Source organism: Haemaphysalis longicornis, unplaced genomic scaffold (genome assembly GCF_048455015.1).
Source record: "Haemaphysalis longicornis isolate Haplotype H1 unplaced genomic scaffold, Haemaphysalis longicornis Haplotype H1 scaffold_9, whole genome shotgun sequence".
NCBI lineage: Eukaryota > Metazoa > Arthropoda > Arachnida > Ixodida > Ixodidae > Haemaphysalis > Haemaphysalis longicornis.
Genome location: NW_027526460.1, coordinates 138,498,217 through 138,521,375, shown reverse-complemented (window position 1 = coordinate 138,521,375; position 23,159 = coordinate 138,498,217). Strand labels below are relative to the sequence as shown.

Below are 23,159 nucleotides of genomic sequence, written 5' to 3'. Positions count from 1 at the left end.
CGCGCGAGCTCACTTTGATGTGGCTGCATTGGACCCAAAATGCTGGGTTTGTGTTGCTTCTGCACTGCGCGAATGAGTCATCTGCTTGCGCGACATGCCGTGACCGGCCTCAGTACAGTTAACGTACTGTGGCTGAACTCCAATGCCCGTAGCACGGCCGTATTTCCGGTAGCTTTAGTCCGGCTGGAGTCCGACGACCGCATCTCGGCTGTCCTCCGGAGGCCGTATTTCGGCCGTACACGGGTGGCTTTGGAATGGCCGGAGCCCTACGGCTGGAATCTGGCCGTATGACCGTAAGCCGGTCGACTGGCCGACGGACACTGGCCGTTGGGCAGCAATGGGAGTACGGCCGTATACGGACAAAAGGCCCACATTTGGACATGGGCCGAACATGGCTGCCGGAAAACGGCCGGACAGAAAATCACCGGCCAAAGTACACCGGCCTGTTTTAGGCGGAACAGTCCTGTGCTGCCTGGGTAAAAACAGACTGGCGGGAGGTTTATTTTATTACATTCTGTCAAGCTCGGGCCAGACCAGGGTCATATTTTATAAATTTGTCGGGCTCGGGCCATGTCTCCTGAGTCGCACCGAGCCTAGAAATTGCAATTGCAACATGCGTGCACTGATATGAATTGTGCATGGTCGTGTTATTCGTCTTTTTTGACAACATCTTTACAGCAATATTTTTAAGTGCGAATGCACTTTATAAGCGACCCCAAAGCATCCACCGCCGGCGGTGGCGGCGGCGGCGTCGGCGGCGTCGGCGTCCGCAGTGCTCCTCTATATTAAAAAAAAAAAAGAAACAGCATCCGGCGCCAGGTTTCGATCCGAGGACTTTGCGGCCGCAGCGCGACGCTCTACCGACCAAGCCACGGACGCGACGCTGATATCAGTGTTAGTGACGCGCCTTATATCTTTAACGCATTCAAACTACGTCGTCAGCGGCGTGCGTTGGCGACTCAGCGGCGTTATAGCGGCTTCATAACTGCGTGGTGTACACGTGATACTACAAACCCGATGGAAGAGATGGAAGCGGCGAGGCGGTGGGCTGCGGGGGCCGAGCGCAAGCGCCGCAAGCGGGCCGACAACCGTGCATTCGCACTTTCACATTCTCCCCCTCGGGGAAATGCGGGGGAATTTTTTAGAATGCTTTTTTTAAAAACCGCAGCACGTCACCGCGCTTGTTGTCGAAATTGGTGCACTGCTGCGTTCCGTTATGCCAGGGGTCGGCCCCCGCGGTCCTCGGGCCGCATGCGTCCCGGTCGTCAGAACCGTACGCCCCTCCCCCTGTTCTTATCTGAAGGAAGACGCGCCAGTTTTGACCTGAAATGGCCCGGGTGAGAGGCGGGAGACAACAACAGAGAATATATCGCTTCTATCTTCACATTTAGCCAGATTATTGTCGAGAAGTATTGTCAATTCGCTGGATTTTTTCTCTTTGCCTGCAAAGCCCCCCCCCCCCTCTCCTCTCCCTCCTCCCATTTGCCGTGCGGCCCTCCGCCGTGTCGGATTTATGCAACTCGGCCCTCCACCTCAAAAGGTCGCGACCCCTGCGTGTTGCAAATCTAGCAGCCGTTCCGCCAAAGGAATTCACGAGTTCCCGTTGACCAACAATTTATCAGCCAAATAATGGCCACTATCCCGAAGACCATTTTAATCTTTGTAATATAAATGTTCCGAGTCGTTTTTTTTTTACTACTTTCTGGAGAATGCAACGATTTACTGCATAATGCCGTCTACGTTTTTGTAACTTAAACTTACGATGTAATTATGCTCACTCATGTCTGAAACATTTCTCCGTAAATAGAGTAGCCGAATGTAACCTTATAATTGAGCTGAATGTTCCCTCGTAAGCTTGAAATAAAAAAAAACGGAGTAGAAGTCTAGCCACAGTTACGAGTGAGGCTATTGTCAGCGCACCAGAGCAAAAATACATTTGCACGAATATATACAAATACATTTGCACGAGAATTAGATGCATAAATAATATACTTCTAAAATCGCGCGCCAGTTCCGCTATGTTTACGTTGTCTGTAAACGTGGAATTTCGCAGACCGCATGGAAATTACGACGGGCCGCGCGCAAACAAGCGAAGTTGAGGGTCAATTACAATGCCACCTGACGGGGGCGCCTGGCGCCGGAGCGAGCCCACGTAATATTTCTGGGGACGCGCGCTGCCGTTGGAGGCGGCGGCGTGAGCATGTCGTACAAAATATAGCCGGTCGTGCCCTAGGGAAGCTCATGTTGGAGCGGATCCTGGTAATTCACACGACACTAGGAGTACTTTTCCGGCATTATCGTCGCCAATGGGGTGTTTACGAAGGACAGAGACGCACCAGGGCGTAGCGCTGTACGAAAGACTCTTTATTTAGAGAACATAAGCAAGTATGCACAAGAACAGATGCGCCCCCTGGGGTGAAGGAACACAAATGGAAACAACAACTAAATAGAACGAGTAGGCCTCACAAATAAAGGCTACAAAAATAATCAACCCGATATTATGAACCGGAATTAAGAGAAATGACAAAGGACAATTTGCACTTCAAGTAAGACAACACACAATTTACAGGAGTCGTTCTAGACACAATATTTAACTCAGGCAGGCGATAAGATAACATCGGATGGTCATAATTTGTACGAGTCTTCGGAATGAACAGTGTGAAACCCGTACGCGTATTGTAAATACGTACCTTAATTTTTAATTCGGACAAATATTGTAAAAAGCGATGTTTTGCTTGCTGTCGCGGCTTGATTTTAGCGTAGCGCTCGAGTTTGATTTTTTTAAGAGCTTGATTTTAACGTAGCGCTCGGCACATACTGATCATTGTCCAGTCAAACGTAGCAGCTTTTTTGTGCTCCAGGTGAGCGTGAGGCAAGAATGTGGGGTTATCTGCGCAAATTGCAATACTTGCTGTTATTACTACGGGATTTCGTTACTAACAGCGAAACAGTTTAGCAATCGTTATCCCGCGTGTCCCCAGTTAAAATACCAAGTAAATGCTGAGCGCACTTGGGCGCGTGCCTCGCGTCGACCGCTCGGCCATTTAAAAAACCAGGAAAATGCCGAGCACTCGTGTGAGCGTGCTTCAGGGCAACCGCCCAGCGTCCCCGGCGCCCGTTTGTCACGCCAAGCATACCCACCTAGTGGTATTGGCCAAGATTTGCAAAAGAAAAACCTCCAGCGTTTGCCGTAATGGTGGCAACACTTGCTCGGAACGACAAAGACACCTCATAGCGTACGCCCTTGCAAGGGGATGTCTAACAATTACCCCTTCCATAAAAAAATATAAAGGAATCTCACATTTCCAGCAACAATGATGAAGTAAAGGTCGTTGCGGCAGCGAAGAAGAAGCAAATCGGCTGCAATCGTGGACTTAAACCGTCATGATGGTCGTGAAAATTACGTACAGCTTCGCTACCTTCAAGTCTTACGCGGTAGTGCGAGCTTTCTTAATTTTTTTACATTGAAGTTGTAGCGTCGCTTTATCAGCTCATGTGAAATCCGTGTTGGCTACACTGCGTAACCACCGAGATAGAAATGAGCAACAAAGTTCATCAAAACGAACAGACCATCACTGATCTATAAGGCACAGGTCCACGCATACGCAGAAATGTTACACAAAACTAAGGCAATAGGAGCAAGAAAAACACAATTTTAGTACCAAAGCTTTCTCATAAGATGTGAGGGTGCGTGAGCATCTCTTCTAGCTTAGTTATACCGCCGAGTTTCGCGGTATACAGTTCAGTCACTAGGCCTGCGGCTTAGATGGTTCACCCCAGAAATCAGAACTCATCATCGTCAAAAAACACCCTCCCCGATGTCATGTCAAGCCCATCGCAATAGCCCTGGTCGGACACTCGATCCAACCTAACCAATTATTTCAGGATTCTGGGCCATATCATTCAAGCCAATGCCAGAAACCACTTTGCAATACTATTCAAATCACGCAATATGATCGATAACGACGTGCACATGACCAGTCAGGTCACTAGCCGACACCGCGGTATGAAAGAAAAAGAATTCAGATGAATTTGATGTTTTAAAAGATCCCGCCTCACCTAATACATTCACATGGGCCATAACAAAATCCGACATTGATACCCTTCACAACAGTGTGGAGGAACTCATTAGGTCATCTCTGGAGTCAACGCCACAGTGTCACACAAACTCAAACAGGGCTTCAATTTAATTATATATCATCTGAGCTTGTGCCTAGAAAACCCAAGCCGCCCCTCTCGCGGAGGATGGCGTAAACAAATCTCAGTGACACTGCTCCCGAAAATCATGAACCCGGACCTTCACATCCCAATCGAAGGCCCGCTCGCATCTATCAGCCCACGATCGCATATACGGCAATCGCTCTGACGTATCCTACACCGATGCGGTTTGCTGTACGCTGTCAGGAGAAACATGATTGTAGGGGTTACCTCCAGGAGCAATTTACTGCGTGGGCGTCCATCCGCACCATCTTCTTTTGAAACGCCGAAGAACTTTTCACTGCCTTATTCCTAACCAAATCCTCCGGCAAAGTCATACTCACACATTCACAAGCTGCCTGCCGATGTTTCCTGTCGTGGAGGGTGGCCCCTACGACACTCCGGATTATTAAACGTTACCATATTATTCACCGAGTTGTCATAGTCTGGAGATCTGTACATTCCTGTGTAACGGGCAACAATTTCGCTCAGCAACAGGCTCAGGAACTGCCCCACCGAGCCACTGAAGCCACCGCGCCCCCACACCACTTCTCAAATATCAAGACACGACCCACTTTCGCCTAGGAACGAGACAAAGATTAGCCCAGCTTGCACTAGTGATGTAAGGCTGGAGAATCAGCAGAGATGAAGGCCCCTCTCCCTCCGTCGCAGACTCGGCTGTTGCACATCCCATGGATTTCCGAGCTTGCCGCTGAAAGTTCTCCGTGACTGGCAGGCCCGGAATGTTTTGTCCGCAGCCTTTCACATCTCTCCCAAAGTTGACCGCGTTAGCACCCGCTAAGACCCGCGAGTTCTAGCGCTAGAACACGCTAGAAGTCGGCGTCTGTAGCACGAATTCGGTGGCTGTGCTCCCTATTTCCGGCGCGAACGCACGTGAACTGGTGAGTAAAAGAGCACACGAGAGATCTCGCCGCGAACATCGGGCAGAGTGTTCTCGAAGGTCGAGCTGGCCGACGCCGGGCGCTCCTCACGATGGCCAAGCTACCGTGCGCTTGGTATATTTTCTTGGTATGTTTTGCTTGCTCCTCACGTGACGCAAGCCCACGCGGAAGCCTGGCCGACGCCGGGCGCTCCTCACGGGGCGCACGTTCACATGCACTGGGTATTTTTTCTGGCAACACTATACGGCCGAACTGAAAGCTTAAACAGCTCTTCGGCGGTATTCTCGTAACTGTCCCTTTTGAAAACGTCCCTTTTGAGTCCCTTTCATCGTGACGTACTTCCGGTTAAGCAGTGAGCGTTGGCAGTAGGTTTGTAACCCGCCGCGGTGGCTCAGTGGCTAAGGCGTTGCGCTGCTGAGCGCAAGGTCGCGGGTTCGATTCCCGGCCGCGGCGGCCGCTTTTCTGATGGAGGCGAAAAGCAAAAACGCCCGTGTGTACGAAATTTCGGCGCACGTTAAAGATCCCCAGGTGGTCAAAATTAATCCGGAGCCCTCCACTACGGCGCGCCTCATCGCCTGCATTGCGTCGGCGCGTCAAACCCTGCAATCAATCAATCAGTAGGTTTGTTGCGCTTGCGTTACGTCACTTCCGTTTGTTTGCTCTTAGCCAATCAGGGCTTGCCAAAAGGGACACTTTTGAAAGGGACGCAAAAGGGACAAAACTCGAGAATACCACCCCTGGTGTTGAAAAATTCCCCGGCCTTCACGCTACCCTCAGCAAAATTCAAGAAATCACACTCCGACTATTACAAACGGGAAACTTCGTACACTCAGCCCGAACGGATTTATTTTCGCCCACACGGTACACTGCTCTATGAAAACTTTGTCCACAACTAGTGACCTCGAAAATACCATTCTGGAATGCACACACAACCCAGCCCTACTATCCCTATCCGCGTGTCCATCTGTCGACTTGAGGAGCAGACCATTGTGGTGACCCGGGCAAAGACGGCTAGGGCGACACGGGAATTGTAGGATTGGCGGCAAACTACCACTAACACGCTGATTAACACGTTTTTTCCCTCCCGCTCACTCTTGAGTTCAGTGCTGCTGAGTGTATGATGTCACGAAAGACGCAGGCAATGCTTCGACCGTTTCATCATCATCCATGATTTTTTCTTTGCGTCTATACTTCTTCCCGGCGTTGCCATGACAAATAGCCATGTCCAATCTCTATTTTTAGGCCTATAACTGTGAGCCGGAAGGGGCAGCCTACGTTTCACAATATGCACTCCGCTGCAGAAGTTCATTTGTACTTGTTTTGGCATCCCGGCGAAGCATCTCAATGTGGAAACGCGGCCGCTGTGCGCCCAGAAGCAGCGTCACTTGAAAGACTTTTTGTGAACGTACGCGTTGATATAAAATTCCGAAAACAGTGCTGCGAAGAGGACTCCTTCAAAGGTACCAACCAGTGCCAGTACCTTGGGCACTCCGCAGTCCACCACCGCCGGTATGAACGCGTGCAGGGTAAGCGCACCGAACTGGGCGATCTGGAAGAACGTCACGTACTTTTTCCACCAGAGGCTGGGCCGGAGCGCTGGGCCCATAGCGGCCAGGGCGTAGTAACCGTACATGACCACGTGAACAGCCGAGTTGAGCAGTGGGAAGGAAAACACGTGACCGGTGATCCCCAGCGTGAGCACCAGCCAGACTGACCACAGGGCGAGCGAGTGGTGGAGCAGGTGCAAGAAGCTCAGGTGGTTGGTTTTCTTGCGCAACACGAAGAACACCGTATCCAGCATCTCGCCGAGCTTCATGAGCATGTAGTACCAGGCGCGCGTGAGGAAAAACATGTTTTCGGCTGATGGACTCGGGTCGGTGGCCCAGCACAACAGGCTCTGTCCCGGTCTCCGCATGCCGGCGTAAGCGATGGCGAAGTAGATGAAGTAGCCGCTTAGTGCCACCATGAGCACGTTGTAGGCGACCACCAGTCCGCGGATGTTGAACGGCTCTCGGTCCCGCATCCACCGAGGCCCCAGTCTCGTGGCCAGGAGCAGGTAGAAGCCGATCAGCGTCACCACAGGGACGGGGCTTCCCATTAGGAACCATGTCCGCGTGCGGGGGTCCGCCAGGAGGACGTAGCGCTCATGAAGACTGGCAGGCGCGCTGGCGTTCATCGTTGCGGCCGTGTGCCTCAACCTCGGTATTTATAGCATCCTTCTACAAGAATTGGCTGCACTGAAGAGCAGTGAAGCGTGACTGGGTGGCTCGCAAACACTTCCTTGACAACCACGCCCGCCGGGTCTGTCTGTCCAAGTCGTGCGTCAGCGTTTCTGGCACAGCATAAGCGCGCGTGCGAGATCGTCTGGATACCTCCGGCAGGGCACAATGTTACGCGGGCGCTCGTCGCGACCTTGGAGGCCGCCCGACCGTTGCTGCGTTCCAAACCAAGCGGTGCTTGCGGAGCCTCGTTATTTACTTCAGAGGGCCAACGCTTCATCAATAATAAGAATTTATTTCTCCTTGCCGAAAACGGTCATACATGATATAAGGTATAGAAAGATGTTGAAGCGGAAGAAACGGTGCGGTGGGTCTTCTTAAAGATACAGCGGAATAACGTAAGTGAACTGGCGGAACGGTGGCCGCTAAATCGTCTTAGGCCGTGGAGCAAAGCAACAACAGTAGCTCTAAGGCAATCGAGGGTAACAAATTGTTTTTATAATGGCCAGCGATACAACCGTATGGTGACGGTCGGTGCTTGAAACGAAAACTACTTATAAACGCATTAGCTTCGCATCAAAAAGTGCGCACGAAAACGATATCTCATTACTTTGTGCACTAACTATTCACTTACAGAGGTTCTATAAAGATAATGGCAGACATATTCCCATGAAAGTAATATAGTGCTTGGAAGGCGAAAGTGTTCGAAAACGATATCTAATTACTTTGGGCGCTAACGAATCACTTAGAGGTTCTATAAAGATAATGGCAGATCTATTCCCATGAAAGTAATATAGTTCTTGGAAGGCGAAAGTGTTCGAAAACGATATCTCATTACTTTGGGCACTAACGAAACACTTAGAGGTTCTATAAATATAATGGCAGATCTATTCCAATGAAAGTAATATAGTGCTTGGAAGGCGGAAGTGTTCGAAAACGATATCTCATTACTTTGGGCACTAACGAAACACTTAGAGGTTCTATAAAGATAATAACAGATCTATTCCAATGAGAGTAATATAGTGCTCGGAAGGCGGAAGTGTTCTAAAACGATATCTCCTTACCTTGGACACTAACGAATCACTTACAGAGGTTCTATAAAGATAATGGCAGATATATTCCCATGAAAGTAATATAGTGCTTGTAAGGCGAAAGTGTTTGAAAACGATATCTGATTACTTTGGGCACTAACTAATCACTTACAGAGGTTCTATAAAGATAATGGCAGTTATATTCCCATAAAAGTAATATAGAGCTTGGAAGGCGAAAGTGTTTGAAAACGATATCTCCTTACATTGGGCACTAACGAATCACTTACAGAGGTTCTATAAAGGTAATGGCAGATATATTCCCATGAAAGTAATATAGTGCTTGGAAGGCGGAAATGTTCGAAAACCATAACTAATTACTTTGGGCACTAACGAATCACTTACAGAGGTTCTATAAAGATAATGGCAGATATATTCCCATGAAAGTAATATAGTGCTTGGAAGGCGAAAGTGTTTGAAAACGACACCTCATTACTTTGGGCACTAACGAATCACTTACGGAGGTTCTACAAAGATAATGGCAGAAATATTCGACGAAAGTAATATAGTGCTTGGAAGGCGAAAGTGTTCGAAAACGATATCTAATTACTTTGGGCACTAACGAATCACTTAGAGGTGCTATAAAGATAATGGCAGATCTATTCCCATGAAAGTAATATAGTTCTTGGAAGGCGAAAGTGTTCGAAAACGATATCTCATTACTTTGGGCACTAACCAAACACTTAGAGGTTCTATAAAGATAATGGAAGATCTATTCCAATGAAAGTAATATAGTGCTCGGAAGGCAAAAGTGTTCGAAAATGATATCTCATTACTTTGGGCACTAACGAAACACTTAGAGGTTCTATAAAGATAATGGCAGATCTATTCCAATGAAAGTAATATAGTGCTCGGAAGGCGGAAGTGTTCTAAAACGATATCTCCTTACCTTGGGCACTAACGAATCACTTACAGAGGTTCTATAAAGATAATGGCAGATATATTCCCATGAAAGTAATATAGTGCTTGTAAGGCGAAACTGTTTGAAAACGATATCTCATTACTTTGGGCACTAACTAATCACTTACAGAGGTTCTATAAAGATAATGGCAGTTATATTCCCATAAAAGTAATATAGAGCTTGGAAGGCGAAAGTGTTTGAAAACGATATCTCCTTACTTTGGGCACTAACGAATCACTTACAGAGGTTCTATAAAGATAATGGCAGATCTATTCCCATGAAAGTAATATAGTGCTTGGAAGGCGGAAATGTTCGAAAACCATAACTCATTACTTTGGGCACTAACGAATCACTTAAAGAGGTTCTATAAAGATAATGGCAGATATATTCCCATGAAAGTAATATAGTGCTTGGAAGGCGAAAGTGTTTGAAAACGATACCTCATTACTTTGGGCACTAACGAATCACTTACGGAGGTTCTACAAAGATAATGGCAGAAATATTCGACGAAAGTAATATAGTGCTTGGAAGGCGAAAGTGTTCGAAAACGATATCTAATTACTTTGGGCACTAACGAATCACTTAGAGGTTCTATAAAGATAATGGCAGATCTATTCCCATGAAAGTAATATAGTGCTTGGAAGGCGAAAGTGTTTGAAAACGACACCTCATTACTTTGGGCACTAACGAAACACTTAGAGGTTCTATAAAAATAATGGCAGATCTATTCCAATGAAAGTAATATAGTGCTCGGAAGGCGAAAGTGTTCGAAAATGATATCTCATTACTTTGGGCACTAACGAAACACTTAGAGGTTCTATAAAAATAATGGCAGATCTATTCCAATGAAAGTATTATAGTGCTCGGAAGGCGGAAGTGTTCTAAAACGATATCTCCTTACCTTGGGCACTAACGAATCACTTACAGAGGTTCTATAAAGATAATGGCAGATATATTCCCATGAAAGTAATATAGTGTTTGTAAGGCGACAGTATTTGAAAACGATATCTCCTTACTTAACGAATCACTTACAGAGGTTCTATAAAGATAATGGCAGATCTATTCCCATGAAAGTAATATAGTTCTTGGAAGGCGAAAGTGTTCGAAAACAATATCTCATTACTTTGGGCACTAACGAAACACTTAGAGGTTCTATAAAGATAATGGCAGATCTATTCCAATGAAAGTAATATAGTGCTCGGAAGGCGCAAGTGTTCTAAAACGATATCTCCTTACCTTGGGCACTAACGAATCACTTACAGAGGTTCTATAAAGATAATGGCAGATCTATTCCCATGAAAGTAATATAGTGCTTGGAAGGCGAAAGTGTTCGAAAACGATATCTCATTACTTTGGGCACTAACGAAACACTTAGAGGTTCTATAAAGATAATGGCAGATCTATTCCAATGAAAGTAATATAGTGCTCGGAAGGCGAAAGTGTTCGAAAATGATATCTCATTACTTTGGGCACTAACGAAACACTTAGAGGTTCTATAAAAATAATGGCAGATCTATTCCAATGAAAGTAATATAGTGCTCGGAAGGCGGAAGTGTTCTAAAACGATATCTCCTTACCTTGGGCACTAACGAATCACTTACAGAGGTTCTATAAAGATAATGGCAGATATATTCCCATGAAAGTAATATAGTGCTTGTAAGGCGACAGTATTTGAAAACGATATCTCCTTACTTAACGAATCACTTACAGAGGTTCTATAAAGATAATGGCAGATCTATTCCCATGAAAGTAATATAGTTCTTGGAAGGCGAAAGTGTTCGAAAACAATATCTCATTACTTTGGGCACTAACGAAACACTTAGAGGTTCTATAAAGATAATGGCAGATTTATTCCAATGAAAGTAATATAGTGCTCGGAAGGCGGAAGTGTTCTAAAACGATATCTCCTTACCTTGGGCACTAACGAATCACTTACAGAGGTTCTATAAAGATAATGGCAGATATATTCCCATGAAAGTAATATAGTGCTTGGAAGGCGAAAGTGTTTGAAAACGATACCTCATTACTTTGGGCACTAACGAATCACTTACGGAGGTTCTACAAAGATAATGGCAGAAATATTCGATGAAAGTAATATAGTGCTTGGAAGGCGAAAGTGTTCGAAAATGATATCTAATTACTTTGGGCACTAACGAATCACTTAGAGGTTCTATAAAGATAATGGCAGATCTATTCCCATGAAAGTAATATAGTTCTTGGAAGGCGAAAGTGTTCGAAAACGATATCTCATTACTTTGGGCACTAACGAAACACTTAGAGGTTCTATAAAGATAATGGCAGATCTATTCCAATGAAAGTAATATAGTGCTCGGAAGGCGAAAGTGTTCGAAAATGATATCTCATTACTTTGGGCACTAACGAAACACTTAGAGGTTCTATAAAGATAATGGCAGATCTATTCCAATGAAAGTAATATAGTGCTCGGAAGGCGGAAGTGTTCTAAAACGATATCTCCTTACCTTGGGCACTAACGAATCACTTACAGAGGTTCTATAAAGATAATGGCAGATATATTCCCATGAAAGTAATATAGTGCTTGTAAGGCGAAAGTATTTCAAAACGATATCTCCTTACTTTGGGCACTAACGAATCACTTACAGAGGTTCTATAAAGATAATGGCAGATATATTCCCATGAAAGTAATATAGTGCTTGTAAGGCGACAGTATTTGAAAACGATATCTCCTTACTTAACGAATCACTTACAGAGGTTCTATAAAGATAATGGCAGATCTATTCCCATGAAAGTAATATAGTGCTCGGAAGGCGAAAGTGTTCGAAAATGATATCTCATTACTTTGGGCACTAACGAAACACTTAGAGGTTCTATAAAAATAATGGCAGATCTATTCCAATGAAAGTATTATAGTGCTCGGAAGGCGGAAGTGTTCTAAAACGATATCTCCTTACCTTGGGCACTAACGAATCACTTACAGAGGTTCTATAAAGATAATGGCAGATATATTCCCATGAAAGTAATATAGTGCTTGTAAGGCGACAGTATTTGAAAACGATATCTCCTTACTTAACGAATCACTTACAGAGGTTCTATAAAGATAATGGCAGATCTATTCCCATGAAAGTAATATAGTTCTTGGAAGGCGAAAGTGTTCGAAAACAATATCTCATTACTTTGGGCACTAACGAAACACTTAGAGGTTCTATAAAGATAATGGCAGATCTATTCCAATGAAAGTAATATAGTGCTCGGAAGGCGGAAGTGTTCTAAAACGATATCTCCTTACCTTGGGCACTAACGAATCACTTACAGAGGTTCTATAAAGATAATGGCAGATCTATTCCCATGAAAGTAATATAGTGCTTGGAAGGCGAAAGTGTTCGAAAACGATATCTCCTTACTTTGGGCACTAACGAATCACTTACAGAGGTTCTATAAAGATAATGGCAGATATATTCCCATGAAAGTAATATAGTGCTTGTAAGGCGACAGTATTTGAAAACGATATCTCCTTACTTAATTTAACGAATCACTTACAGAGGTTCTATAAAGATAATGGCAGATCTATTCCCATGAAAGTAATATAGTGCTCGGAAGGCGAAAGTGTTCGAAAATGATATCTCATTACTTTGGGCACTAACGAAACACTTAGAGGTTCTATAAAAATAACGGCAGATCTATTCCAATGAAAGTATTATAGTGCTCGGAAGGCGGAAGTGTTCTAAAACGATATCTCCTTACCTTGGGCACTAACGAATCACTTACAGAGGTTCTATAAAGATAATGGCAGATATATTCCCATGAAAGTAATATAGTGCTTGTAAGGCGACAGTATTTGAAAACGATATCTCCTTACTTAACGAATCACTTACAGAGGTTCTATAAAGATAATGGCAGATCTATTCCCATGAAAGTAATATAGTTCTTGGAAGGCGAAAGTGTTCGAAAACAATATCTCATTACTTTGGGCACTAACGAAACACTTAGAGGTTCTATAAAGATAATGGCAGATCTATTCCAATGAAAGTAATATAGTGCTCGGAAGGCGGAAGTGTTCTAAAACGATATCTCCTTACCTTGGGCACTAACGAATCACTTACAGAGGTTCTATAAAGATAATGGCAGATCTATTCCCATGAAAGTAATATAGTGCTTGGAAGGCGAAAGTGTTCGAAAACGATATCTCATTACTTTGGGCACTAACGAAACACTTAGAGGTTCTATAAAGATAATGGCAGATCTATTCCAATGAAAGTAATATAGTGCTCGGAAGGCGAAAGTGTTCGAAAATGATATCTCATTACTTTGGGCACTAACGAAACACTTAGAGGTTCTATAAAAATAATGGCAGATCTATTCCAATGAAAGTAATATAGTGCTCGGAAGGCGGAAGTGTTCTAAAACGATATCTCCTTACCTTGGGCACTAAAGAATCACTTACAGAGGTTCTATAAAGATAATGGCAGATATATTCCCATGAAAGTAATATAGTGCTTGTAAGGCGACAGTATTTGAAAACGATATCTCCTTACTTAACGAATCACTTACAGAGGTTCTATAAAGATAATGGCAGATCTATTCCCATGAAAGTAATATAGTTCTTGGAAGGCGAAAGTGTTCGAAAACAATATCTCATTACTTTGGGCACTAACGAAACACTTAGAGGTTCTATAAAGATAATGGCAGATCTATTCCAATGAAAGTAATATAGTGCTCGGAAGGCGGAAGTGTTCTAAAACGATATCTCCTTACCTTGGGCACTAACGAATCACTTACAGAGGTTCTATAAAGATAATGGCAGATATATTCCCATGAAAGTAATATAGTGCTTGGAAGGCGAAAGTGTTTGAAAACGATACCTCATTACTTTGGGCACTAACGAATCACTTACGGAGGTTCTACAAAGATAATGGCAGAAATATTCGACGAAAGTAATATAGTGCTTGGAAGGCGAAAGTGTTCGAAAATGATATCTAATTACTTTGGGCACTAACGAATCACTTAGAGGTTCTATAAAGATAATGGCAGATCTATTCCCACGAAAGTAATATAGTTCTTGGAAGGCGAAAGTGTTCGAAAACGATATCTCATTACTTTGGGCACTAACGAAACACTTAGAGGTTCTATAAAGATAATGGCAGATCTATTCCAATGAAAGTAATATAGTGCTCGGAAGGCGAAAGTGTTCGAAAATGATATCTCATTACTTTGGGCACTAACGAAACACTTAGAGGTTCTATAAAGATAATGGCAGATCTATTCCAATGAAAGTAATATAGTGCTCGGAAGGCGGAAGTGTTCTAAAACGATATCTCCTTACCTTGGGCACTAACGAATCACTTACAGAGGTTCTATAAAGATAATGGCAGATATATTCCCATGAAAGTAATATAGTGCTTGTAAGGCGAAAGTATTTCAAAACGATATCTCCTTACTTTGGGCACTAACGAATCACTTACAGAGGTTCTATAAAGATAATGGCAGATCTATTCCCATGAAAGTAATATAGTTCTTGGAAGGCGAAAGTGTTCGAAAACGATATCTCATTACTTTGGGCACTAACGAAACACTTAGAGGTTCTATAAAGATAATGGCAGATCTATTCCAATGAAAGTAATATAGTGCTCGGAAGGCGGAAGTGTTCTAAAACGATATCTCCTTACCTTGGGCACTAACGAATCACTTACGCAGGTTCTATAAAGATAATGGCAGTTATATTCCCATGAAAGTAATATAGAGCTTGGAAGGCGAAAGTGTTTGAAAACGATATCTCATTACTTTGGGCACTAACGAATCACTTACAGAGGTTCTATAAAGATAATGGCAGTTATATTCCCATGAAAGTAATATAGAGCTTGGAAGGCGAAAGTGTTTGAAAACGATATCTCATTACTTTGGGCACTAACGAATCACTTACAGAGGTTCTATAAAGATAATGGCAGTTATATTCCATTGAAAGTAATATAGAGCTTGGAAGGCGAAAGTGTTTGAAAACGATATCTCATTACTTTGGGCACTAACGAATCACTTACAGAGGTTCTATAAAGATAATGGCAGATATATTCCCATGAAAGTAATAAGAGCTTGGAAGGCGAAAGTGTTTGAAAACGATATCTTCTTACTTTTGGCACTAACGAATCACTTACAGAGGTTCTATAAAGATAATGGCAGATATATTCCCATGAAAATAATATAGTGCTTGGAAGGCGAAAGTGTTTGAAAACGATATCTCATTACTTTGGGCACTAACGAATCACTTACGGAGGTTCTACAAAGATAATGGCAGAAATATTCGACGAAAGTAATGTAGTGCTTGGAAGGCGAAAGTGTTTGAAAACGACATCTCATTACTTTGGGCACTAACGAATCACTTACGGAGGTTCTACAAAGATAATGGCAGAAATATTCGACGAAAGTAATATAGTGCTTGGAAGGCGAAAGTGTTCGAAAACGATATCTCATTACTTTGGGCACTAACGAAACACTTAGAGGTTCTATAAAGGTAATGGCAGGTCTATTCCCATGAAAGTAATATAGTGCTTGAAAGGCGGAAATGAACGAACCATGTTTTTAATAGCGGAGCTGTTGAAGCTTGAGTTCCATTCGTGCCTGGCGTCACTCAAAAATCGGTGCAGAAAAGGGAAAAGCAGGATGATGCTTGACAATGAAGTGTGAGGGAAAGTGGCGAGGAGGCAAGGAGTCGACGAACAGGTGTGGGGAGTGAACGTCTCGGCGCAGATGTTAGGGTGGGGAGGCGTGCGTCGGGGATTGGCCGTGCCTAGGAACGACGTAAGCTATGACGGGCAGCTGTTCTCTTAGTTGAGAGAGACGGCGTGCGCTCTGTGGCATCAGTGGCCGATCTACAGTCAGATCTAAGAAAAGCCAGGTTAAACTAGAGACGACCACCAGCTTCGCTGTTTTCTCAGTCTTCGCATCTGAATTTCGAAGGTTGCCAAATTTTTCTATTTATTGTTTTATAAGCCACAAAATCAAGACAACAATATCAGTTTCCACAGGCTGACACCAACAAAAGAACGCGAGGGAAAATCACTTAGCAGGTAGCCAAGTAGACATTTTGTGCGTCTTCGTTACAGCCAGTCGATTCATCAATGACAACTCTGTTCAGCGTACACTTCTCGAAAAACGCTTCTCGTAATTCACATAAATGAACTTCAATTAGGAACCCACCGGCAACGGTTTTATTTCTAAGTGCTTAACGTCCATACGAGTGTTCCGAATACTTAATCATAAAATAAAGGACAAGACCCAGATTCTGCTAGCTGTCTATATGAGCGGCCCCTCGCTGGTGTAGAGTTGGACTGGTGACTCTGAAGTTGCAGCCTTGCGTCACCTCCGGGCCGGGTGATTGAGCAGGAGCTCTGATTTTTGAGGGGAGCAACCCAAACCTCGCGGTCCGACGTATGCTTTCACCGCGGACATCACATTTTGCAGGATGTCCTGAGCGTGTGCGTCGCTTACCCCGCGACCCAGACTGGGACGTCGTCCGCAGGAAAACTGTGGTGTAGGCTGTTTATGTGTCCTAGTATTCCGGAGAGGCCAAGGATGTCAACTTCGAAAATGAAGGGCGAAAAGAGCGATCCTTGCGGCGTGCCTTAGCTACCTAACTATCAACAGCAAAATAATAAGGACTAACGAAGCACTACTCAATACTATGATGAAGCAAAGCAGAAAACGAAAGAAATAATTAGCATGTGTTTTGAATATTTTTTCGTAAAAGGGACTTTCACCCACACTTCAGGGTATTTTAATAAGAGTTATTGCTTTGACCTTTCTTGCCTTCCTCGGGACACTCGCTTAGTGTTTCGGAGGTCAGATAAGCTTTTCTTTGCCTCATTACTATCCTAAGGGGCTCAGTAACCATGCAGGGGAACGACATTGCATGAACATTGACATCGACAGCAATGAACTGAAAACAAGCTCTGCATTCAACAATGTAAAGTGTTTAGGCTGTGTCGTGATCGCACATAACGAAATCTTCGTCACCGCAAAAGCAAATTACTCCCTCCAACAATAAACACTTCGCAGTATTTTCTCCTATACTCGCACGTTGAATTGAGGAGTGTCTTTAAATGGAGACATCACAATCTGTAAAGTTCAGTTTTCAGCCTATATGCAATGAAATTGTGTATAAGAAGTATTCAGATAAATATTTACTCATTTTCACATCTATTGCGTTCAGCGACAGCATGAGGTTAAAAGCATATGGAATCGACGTAGCTAATGCGTTAGGAGCACTAAAATTGCGCTGTAGTAACACTACAAGGCTAACCTGCACGGCTAACGTGATTACATTTGCGTAATCAGGTGCAGCTTTCCGGCTCACAGCAATTCTTTCAGAAGAGGTATTTAGCGTAATTTAAAGAATTTTGGCACTGCAAATACTGAGGGTGAAAGCTTACATTGTGCTGAGTTTCAGGTTTTGAACCTAACTCTACTACGTTCCAGAGCCAAGGAAACTATCCCATGGAAATGTATGGGTGTTAACTTTTGGCAGCGAGTAACGCAAAAACGTTATCTTTACAGCGTGCATGTCCAAGTCGACTCCCTGCTCCGTGCAAAATATCGCTTTCCTAAAGTAGTCCACTGGGTTCCTGAGTTCGGAATTCGGAATTTTGAGCGAAAAACCTGTGGATGCGAGTAAAGGTAATCTGGCTCTTAGTGACCTCTTGGTTGTTAGTGGGGCCCTCAAGCATTAGAATGGGGCATTGAAATTTGAAGTGCGTGCTTTCTTGCCTCGGGGAAGTTACTTTTCTCAGTTTGCTCACAATAAGGGCCGTGGTAATGAACGATAGTTGAAATCGAAGGTGCAGTGACTGGCAGAAATACAATCCAACAGAGCCCGTTGGTGTTTGAGTATACGCTGCGCTGGTTGATGTTCAAAGAGGACAGCGCTGTGGTGGAACTGAAGTGAATTTGCGTCGTTTATTCGTGCCAGTTTCGGTTTCGACAAAACGAACGCCGAGCGGCCGCCATGACAGGAGGTAGCACCTGACGTCCCCATTCTTGTCGCACCGCTGCCGGTCTGGACGCGCGCACGCACTCGCCCAGGCCGGCCGAGGTCTTCACCATCCCCACGCTCCCGGGAAGCATGACGTCAGTTTCAAAGCCATGACGTGTGCACACGGTGTAGCAGCGCGCGCCAACCGCAGCCGGTGCGTCGGCTACGTCACGGGAGCCCCGACGTCGGCAGTTTGGAACAAGGATCAGATGATGTCATGCTGGCCCGCTCTGGGCTTTCTCGTGCGGGTAGAAATTAAAATGGATTTAACTAGGTATGCTATACTAAACAGCCCCTGTTGAAATTTGCTTGGAGACATCTCCTGATAAAAAGGAATCATTTTACGTAGTTACCTCAGCGTTGAAATTTCGTGTTACTACTCCTTTAAGAACCACCCGTAAAAAGAATGGCTGCGGTTAGCTTAAGCTAACCTTGGATATGCAAAGCAAAAGCTTGGCTTATTCTGGTTGAGTCTTGGTTTCGCTTTGTTAACCTTTGATGTAGCTGTGTTGCCGGCCACGGCTCAAAGCCGTTCGGTCCCGTGCAACGCTCAAAGGAGTACGCCAGGCCTCGCTTTCATTCAGTGCGAACGCTGCGCAAGACGAGTCACGTAGCCCGGGATGACCCAGCGGCGCATGCGTGGGAGGCGGCGGAGTTGGTCGGCTGCCGATCAGCTGAGGGCCCGCCGCCGATAGTTGAGCAGAGCGACTGAAAACGGGGCCTTGTGCGCAGCGCTGAAAGCGGGCCAGGAGAATCATACGATGCGCTTCTAGGGTTGGGTCGCAGGGGGTGTGTCTGCGGTCAAACGGTGAACTTGCGTACTCGCGGCGACACCGCTGGAAAAAAGTAGTACAGCTTTGCTTTCTCACGACAGCGCGGGGCGTTCGGTGGATGCGTCTCGGTGCCCATGCGGAGTATGATTTCCAAACGCCTGGCTGCCCAGCTCCCCGACGTGACATGTGTGGTGCCACCTCGCGCGCCATTCTTTTGAGCAACTGCTGCTGAAAGGAGTCCGCCGATCAGCCTCCGTGGCTTCACTAAGTGAGCGAGCGAGTGAGAGTGAAAGAAAAAAAATTTCATCGCTGAAATCTAAAGAACGTGTCTGGGAGCGACAGCGCCCTCCAGCCGGTTTTTGCCTCGAGATAGATAGATAGCTAGATAGAGAGAGAGAGAGAGAGAGAGAGAGAGAGAGAAACTTTAAGGAAGACGAGCGAGGTTAGCCGAGCCGTTGCGCTGGCTTGCTGCGCTAGATGATAGAAGAAGAGAAACAAAGCAAAAACAAATAAAAACTACAAAAATAAAAAGATGTCATTTGATGCGCCCAAAGTTTTCAATCACAAAACTCTGTCCAGTAATGTGCTCCGAAGAAACTCCAAGAGAGCTTTGATTGCACGTGCAGCCTGACTATGACCCGACCAAGGTCCCAAAACAGCCCTCAGTTCAAGTCCCGCACCAAGCTGACTGCACAAAGATAATATTAGTTTCTGTCTGTGAACGGTGTACTTTGGGCACACGCATATAACTTAACGAATGTCTTCTCGTGAGCCACACGTGGAACAAAAAGGTGAAGATGCCTGCTGGATTTTGTATAAATAATGTCCTGTGTAGACCACATTCAAGCGCAGCCTATGCAGAATAGCTTCCTCGCTCTTCCTGAGCCCTAGTGGCATTGTGCACGTAGGATCAATTGCTTGAAGAGGTGCGTATTGCTACCTTGCGTCAGTCCAGATAGACATCTGCGCTTTCCATGCGGTTGATGAGGCGAGTATTGCCGCATCCTTTCTCGTTAAACTGATCGGTAGAGCTTGAGTGCGGAGACTGTTCAGATGAGGCGGCTTTGTCAGCTGCGTCGTTGCCGCCCACTCCGCAATGGGCAGGAATAAGCCACTGCAGATTTACGCTGTGTACCCTTTGTATGGCTTGTAAGTGCAAAAGATTGATTTCCCAGGCCAGCTGTTCTTTTGGGAGCGACTTTAAGCTCTCGAGTGCTGACCTGGAGTCTGTAAAAACAGCCCATCTGATTGGCCGGCTGCTTGAGTATATACTGAAAAGCAGCGCGCAGTCCAGCCAGCTCAGTCGAGGACTTGTGGATCAATAGGCGCAGATGGTAGTCAGCGACGAAGGAACCGAGAACCCTATCGCCGACGATGTAGGTTAATATAGTGGTTGGTGCCACGGCGGGCTTGGGTTCGAGCCACAGCGGCTGTACCTGTTATTTCAATTTTTAATAAAATACGTTTACGAAGATCAATTCTATTCGTTGTTTCTGTTAGTGCAGGTCCTTTATGTCAGTTCAGCGTTGGGGCGCAGCCTATGACAACCTTCTGCATCGCGCATAGTGGCATCACACATGTCACGTAGGGAGCGCTGGGCGTTTGGAAATAAGCTGCGGAGTAGGGGGCTTGCCAACATATTTTAACAGTGTAGTTGTTGTAGCTCGCCGTAATGTGTGGCGCGTAACGCGTTAAAAATACAAAGAAAATGCCGAGTGCTTGTGAGCGCGCGCCTCGCGGCGACAGCTGAGCATCCCAGGAACGCGCACGGGTTTGAGCAAAAAAAACCCGCCCGCATCTTCCCACGGGGGGAACTCGAGTAAATGCGTCGCAGAGGGGTGGGGGTATCGCGTGAATATTGCGTAATTGGGTATGGTTTGGGAATGCTTAATTGTTATTTCGTCTTTATTATTCTTATTTATTGAATGAAGGAGAAGCGAAGGCAAGGAGTGTAAAGTTAAAGTCTGTCTTTATTGCTTGGTGCCGTCAAGCAAAGCGTCAAGTCACGCGAAAGCCAAGCAAAGACGCCCTTGACTGAATTCCGAACGCGCGCTCTGCCGCTTATATACACACCGCCCGCGTTCGAGGGAGAGGAGTACGGGGGAGAGACGCGCATGCGCACACTTCCGTACACAAGCGCGCGAATTTTCCACGCACCCACCACGCCGTTATCACGTGTACACACTCTGCCGCCGTTACTGTTGAGCGCGACGCAGCGCACGGGTAGCTAGGACGCATGCGCGCACAGACGCGCTCCCCTCGCACCGCCGCAGCTGTTGTTGAGAGCGACGGAGCGCACGGGGTACACGCGCTCCTCCCGCACCGCCGCACCTGTTGTTGAGAGCGAGGAGGGTACGGGGGAGAGACGCCCACCTGCGCCTCGACGCGACGCGCATGCGCAGTGAGCGTGTGGACGGCGCCGACAACATCGACGAGTGACATCGCGAGCCTAAGAAATGCTCCGCATTAAAAAAAAAACAAAAAGGGCAAAAACCGGAGGAGCGCCTCGCGTTGCCTATCAACCAATTACGCCACAGCTGTCGCAACACCTGTTCCACGGAACCTCGACCCGCCTCTAGGAACTCCGCACATGCGTCGTGCACGTATGCGCCGCCGCTGCGCCCCAGCTGTCGTCAAGCGCTACCACGCATGTTATGCTTGGCATGAGGAAAAAAACGACGATATCGATGCATATGACGATGGCTACTACTAATACAGTGCAAAGCGACCACAGAAAATGTAAATGAACAATTCCAAACTTCCACAAATCCAAGGTGATGTGTCCTTCAGCGCGCACAGATAAAGAAATCCTGCAGCTTCGCTATGGTTCAAGCCTTGCACGACTGAGTGCAAGCTTCGCTCATTTTTTTGCAGCGTGAGCTACACTGGCCGAGGTTGAGCAGTTTCGCGTGGCTCCTGGAGAGCCGTGCTGCGCGTGCGCGAGTAGCAGTAACGTCGCACGGCCCACAGAACGTTGCTCGCTGCCCCGCGCCTCTCACACACCCCACGCGCCCAGCGTCTTCGCCGACCTCCGTTCAGCACATGGCGGCCCGGTCCACTTGATGATCATGCGAGGGGTGGCCGGGTGTGAAACCGATGGCGCGTGCGTCGCAGCAACACCGGCGTGCGCCTGTGGAACCAGCCTAGCTCTGGGGCGATTGGTGACACTGCGCCGGAGCCGCTTGGTAAATATACATGTGTCACATCATGCGTATACCGTGTATGTGTCATTGAAGCAGCAGTAAGCATGACAATCAAGCTAATCCTAGACAACCAGGAAAGCTACGAACAACCACCTGAACCGTAGCTCACGCTACGTATATCCTGACATATATATAGCCGAGCTAAGCCACGGCAAATTTTTTAATGCAAGGCAAAAATTTTACCAACATCGAAACTGAAAGAAGGCTTGTCATTTGTGGCAGTGCGGTGATTCATCTTATTAAATTTACTAGCTGAAATTAGAGTGTTTTAAAAACATGGTTCAGCATATGTTCTTCAATATGTTTTTTAACCGTACCTTCAGAGGCTTATTTGCAAATGCTCTGATATTTAAGGCCGTTATTATTCCTGTTAAAACAAAAATATTATCGTATTGAATATTATAAAAATTAAGAAAGACGGAGAGAGAGAGAGAGAGAGCCGAGAAAGAGAACTTTACTTAAGCGTCTGGTTAAGTGCATTGGGCGACTGACAGCCGCGGCCTGCCGGGGACCATGGCAGGTCGCTCCGCGAGCCTCCTCTGAGCCTGCATGTCCGAGCTGCTTCACGCTATACCTATAAGAGACGGGTGACGGTGTCCTCCGCACCACAGTCAAGGCAGTTAGGTGACGGATATAAAGTCGGGTGAATATGGGGCAGTATGGAGTGACATGGCAGTGTGTTCGTCTGCAGTAGGCGCCACGGACGTTCTTGGCGTTAGAAAGATGAAAGATCCCGATGTACGGGCGGGTACATTCGGCGGGAGAGACGGTAGTGTTTGGTGGTTTATTGATAGCTTAATAAGCTGTCTCGGGCCAAGGGGACGAGGCTTGGTCCTGCTCGGGTCGTGGCCTCTCCAGGCGCTTCGTTGACCGCTTCG

General features: G+C 45.9%; 1 pseudogene; it reads right to left on the bottom strand.

Moving 5' to 3' along the window:
- Positions 1–2,378: 2,378 nt before the first annotated feature.
- LOC144152057 (very long chain fatty acid elongase AAEL008004 pseudogene) lies at positions 2,379–7,351 on the bottom strand (annotated as a pseudogene).
- Between the last annotated feature and the right edge of the window lie 15,808 nt (positions 7,352–23,159).